Consider the following 5767-nt stretch of genomic DNA (forward strand, 5'->3'; position numbering starts at 1 on the left):
ACTTTTGTGCATAGAGAATTCAAAGGAGAGAGAGAGAGAGAGAGAGAGAGAGAGAGAGAGAGAGAGAGAGAGAGAGAGAGAGAGAGAGAGAGGACTTAAGCGACTAACACAAGGAGCTTCAATGGAAATTCTATGCACAAAGAGCTTTAAATGCACTTCTCTAGATAGAGAATTCAAAGGGGAGAGAGAGAGAGAGAGAGAGAGAGAGAGAGAGAGAGAGAGAGAGAGAGAGAGAGGACCTAAGCTACTAACACATAGAGCATCAATGGCAATTCTCTACATATAGAGCTTCGATGGCATTTCTCTAGAGCATAGATAATTGAGAGAGAGAGACTCGCTCACTCAGAGTAGTGGAGTGGTGAGATGTTTCAGTTAGTTTCTTTTTTTTAAAACTTTAATTTCTTTACTTTTTCTAAATCCTTTTTGATACTTTAAATTTTCAACTATGTTTCTAGAGATATCTCAATATTTGGTGTCCATGGACACTAACTATTGAGCCACCATTTCATGGTTTTACCCTTTACTATATGTATATATAATGCATGCCCATTATGTGGACCTCGATTGGATGCTCGTTACTCTACATCACTTTGAAGGACATTGTACGAGGGTCATGTGGGATATCTCCCTGAGGATCACGAATTACAAGAGGGAAATCTAGGCCGACCACCTCCGTCTTTAAAGACAAGTGACTGGAAGACACAATGGTGGGATAATGGAAATTTTTCACCCCCGGGGATGAAGAGGCTCTCCATTTTCCACAAACTTCCTTATTGGAGTGATCTTCTTCTTAATCATCTACTAGACCCAATGCACATATTCAAGAATATAGCTTATGTGATTTGGAAAACCATAAGTGGGGCTAAAGAAAAAAAGGGCCAAAGGAATGATCTAAAGGAAGTTGGAGATAGTATGGAAGAATTATAGCCACAACCATGATCTGATGGGAAGGTGGTGCTACCTAAAGCACCTTGGGTCTCAAGTAAACTGGACAAAAAATAGGTAACGAGGACTAGTGCCTAGTTTTGAACCCTGTCCGGATGTATGCATTTCCTAAAGGGTGCATTTACAAAGGATGAAAATCTTGCTAGCTTAAAGTCCCACAATTGGCACAAATTTCTACAATTTGAGCTTCCAATAACAATAAAGAGATGGCTCACTCTAAAGACATAAGAGCTACCATATAGTTGCAGGGACTATCCATAGTCATTGGATGTTTTTCTAGAGAGATTCATGAAAACTCTAAAGGGATATGTTTGTCAATGAGCTCACCCAAAAGGTAGTATGATTGAAGGATGACTTCTATAAGAATCTCTTGTTAACATAGTAGAAGGAAATGGGCTCGTAAGGACGATGGACAACACCTTACGAGAGGAGGAGTCGAACAACAAGAAACCTACCATACCCTCTAGACTTGCACAACTACTTGCCTTCCTTTCAAGTAGATGGCTTAATAACACAAGCAAAACATGATGTTGAGGCTATATTGAGGAGGAGAAGAAGATTTCCGAAGGTTGTGATTAGCATGTAAGTGATCAATGATCTCCTTGATTATTATCTCATTAATAAATAAAAAGTCTATTTATCATGCATCAAATTATAGGATAATTCTTGTTGTGCTTGCAGTATTGTAAATATGGTGCACTTTGGTCACACGGCCATCATTTTTTAGAGAAACCAATAGATCATAAAAGAAAAACTTTTGATAGCAGCGTTTAAGCTAACTTTATACAAGAAAGCTGATCAAGTGTAAGTGACTTGAATGCAGAAGTTGGCATGCTTGACTATCAAACCCTTTAAAACATCATCAAGGCTACTTTTAGAATGTTTGACATGTTTATCTTTAATGTGAAGTAGTTCAAGAAGGTAGTAACAAATGGACCAAATGCAACCATAAGGAAGGACAAGAGTGGGTTTGTTCAAGTTGACTCCACAAAGTTTTGGACCGACCAAAGGGACTAGAACATTATGAGTAAGTCATCTTTAAAGTAGATCTGAAGGATCCAAGGTCAGTGTTTGTAGTCTAAGTTTCTCCTCGAGGCAAACAAATTTTTAAAGGTGAGCAACTAGAAGAAGAACGAGAGATTCATAATGATGGAGTTGATGTTGTTGAAACTCAATAGCCAAATGATAGAGTTGACATTGAAATCAAAGAGCCAATTATGACGAACTAGGCCTGAGGGAAAGGTCATCAAGTTTTGATGGAAATCCAAGTACATTTGATGAAGGGGAGCACATAGATGACCTTGATCCTATAGAAGAGCAAGCCATTGACCAACTGGTTCAAAAATTCTTAGGTGACATTAAAGCTGATATACAGAGAGAGTCATAATGATGGAGTTGATGTTGTTGAAACTCACGAGCCAAATGATAGAGTTGATGTTAAAAATCCAAGAGGCAATTATAATGGGCCTAGGTTTGAGGGAAAGTTCATCAAGTTCTGATGGAGAGCCAAGTACATCCAATGAAGGGCAGCACATATATGACCTTGATCCTACAAAGAAGAACAAGCCATTGACCAACTGGTTCAAAACTCCTTAGGTGACATTGAAGAGGATGTAGAGGCATTCTCTTTGAAATTGAGGGCCATAGATCTACTTGAGGATGATAGAATAGATGATAATCTATGAGTTTGTAAGTATTAAATTTAAATAATTTTCTTCATTAAAATCTCTAAGAGTTAATACAATATACATAGCGACGAGAAGTAGTAATAAGTGTCTTCAAAGATGAGTACTCCCAAAATTGTGTAATTTTAGCTAGAGTGATAAATAAGTGGCCATATATTATAGCCTTGAAACTTTATAAAAGTGAAAAAATTACTATTTAGCATACGTATGCAAGGTTTCCTCACCATCCCATCATCGATAGTTTTGCACATATTTTTTTGACAATAATTTGATCCTCCAAAGTATAAGAAAAATTAGAATCTAACAGTATTTTTATTTTCTACATTGAATTACGCATTTTTAATATCATAGATGAGCTTAAAATGGTAAAATATGGTAATTTTGACTATATATGTGAACATACTTTAATATCTTTAAGGTCTATAAAAAAGCAAGAATTTTTATATTTTTGTCCTGTTTTACTGGCACGTATACTAGCCCATATACCGGCGCATATACTGGCACTTATACTAGTGCATATATTGGTACCTATATATTAGCGTATATATACCAACACCTATACCATCACTTATATGATATGCCCATTGTGTACCACTGCTTTGGGCCACCCATAACTATCACTGGTAACAAACTTGCCATGTTGGTAACCCATAGTTTTCTCGTAGTGTATAGTATAGTGTCTAACTCTCTCACTCTCTCTAACTCTCTCTCTCTCTTTATATATATCTCTCTTAGTAACTCTTGGTAACTCTCTCTCTACCTTGTTGAGATATGGAGCTCATCTAGTGAGGTGGTGGGCACTGATGACCCGCCTGGGGGATAGGCCCCACACTTACACCACTGGCATGGTTGGTGAGATCATGGGTGATATGCGGCCAGTGGGATGACAGGTTGTGCGACAGCCATTCTAGAGAGACTGGCATAGTTATAGCGCCAGCTCATTTAGTCACACTATAGGGAACCCTAGTATGTATTTGGTTGAGTACCTTTTCATATTGTGTGTACTCTTATCTTTGTATATGGTGTGTTAAGTGTTGTGTGTACTCTTATCCTTGTATATGGTGTGTTAAGTGTTGTATGAAGAAGAAGAATATTTTCAGCCTCTCACCTTGTGTGTTCTCTTTTAGGGTTTTGTGAGTGTGTGTGTGCTTGCAAGAGCTCAAGCTCTCTTCTCCCCTGCATCTTTTCATGGTATCAGAGCCTAGTTCATGCTAAGGGCTGAGGTGTAAGCAAGAGAAGCACAGGAAGCGGTACGAGGGTAAGAGCTTCAACTACTCTCCCTATTTGTGTTGGCGAGCAACTACACCCTTATCGGGAGCTCTACGAGAGGCACCGGCAAACGATCTCTGATTGAGGAGCTTTCTTCGTTGGAGTAAAGCTATAGGGCAACTATATTGTCCTATCGAACTATATTTTTTGGGTCGAAAATGCATTTTGGGTGCATTAGGACCTCCGTTTTTCAGAAAGCAGGCGATTTCGAGCACTACGGGTAAGTCATCGATTCTCTGCAGAACTCTGTTTTAAGAACTGCAGGAAGACAGATTGGTTGTGCAGACATTGTGTGTGCTGCAGCAAGGAGGTCAACAGTTGCCATTGGGTGCTGCAAGGAGGTCAACAGTTGCCATTGTGTGCTGCAAGGAGGTCAACAGTTGCCATTGGATGTATGTATGCATATTGAAATCACTGGTTTTGTGACATTGGAGTGTAGTATAGTACCGCTGTAGAAAATACAACAGTTTGTGCAGGACAAACTAGAGTGATGTTTCTGGTAAATTTATTTTTCTGGCAAGATGTCAAATGATGGCATAAACCAGATTGTTGGTGAGAAGCTTGATAAGAATAACTTCCATGCTTGGAGGTTCAGGTTGACAAATTTTCTGCTGGGAAAGGGTTACTGGGACTACATAGAAGGTGAGGAAGAGGCACCAAAGATACCGGATATCAATCCGACTGCTGCTGTAGATGTGAAAGAGTTCAAGGATTGGAACCAAGGAGCCAGAAAAGTTATGTATTGGCTCTCTATCAGTATACAGGATGCCAAGTCCCCCAAGGAGATGTGGGACACCTTGGTAAAACTCTATGAAACAAATACCAAGGCACGAAAGATATAGTTGAAGAATGACCTTCATACTGTGGAGAAAAAGAGTATGTCTGTAAATGAATATGCATTGAAGATCAATGGTATTGTGGAATCCCTTGCATCTATTGGCGTTTCAGAGATGATGATGATAAGGTGGAAGTCTGTCTACGTGGTCTCTCGGGCCACAATACAAGGCATTCAAGACGTCTATTCAGACTCGGGAAAACATTCCCAATTTCATAAATTTGGTGTCTATGTTGATTATAGAAGAGAAGAGCTTGGGTGAAGACCAACAGTCTTCACAAAACAAAAACAATTCAGAGCAACAGGCCTTCTACACAAGTTTAGGAAGAGGACGAGGTAGAGGAGGCCGTGGACGCGGCCAAGGAGGTGGCCGAACAGGTAATCAGAATTATGGCCAGTAGCAACAACAACAACAGTCCCAGAATTCACAACAACAACAACACGCAGGTGGAAGAGGCCAATTCAGAGGCAGGGGGAGTCACAGAGGTCATGGAAATTGGCAAAGGCAGCATAATGATACACGTGGATGCTTTTATTGTGGTAAGCATGGACATGTGCAGGCATATTGTTATAAGAAGAAGGCTGACATGCAAAATGGGAAATTACAACAAAATAACTATGCATCCTCAAGCAAAAACAATGAGGATAATGAAAGGTTGTTTGTTATGCAGCATGTCGTTAATGCCATGTCTGAAAATGTTGAAGCAGCACATAAAGATGATGCATGGTACGTTGATTCAGGTGCTTTAAACCACATAAAGATGATGTATGGTACATTGATTCAGGTGCTTTGAACCACATAAAGATGATGTATGGTACGTTGATTCAGGTGCTTTGAACCACATAAAGATGATGTATGGTACGTTGATTCAGGTGCTTTGAACCACATGGGGAGTGGTTCAAGGAGATGAAAAACCTTGAAAGACCAGGTTTTGTGGAAACAGGGGATGACAGTGCTGCTCATCCAATTGCCCATGTTTGGAGATGTCCATTGTCTATGCAGGATGTCAAAGTGAAGTACCTTGTAGATGTA

Source organism: Cibotium barometz, chromosome 1 (assembly GCF_041138505.1).
Source record: "Cibotium barometz isolate CiBa-2024 chromosome 1, ASM4113850v1, whole genome shotgun sequence".
NCBI lineage: Eukaryota > Viridiplantae > Streptophyta > Polypodiopsida > Cyatheales > Cibotiaceae > Cibotium > Cibotium barometz.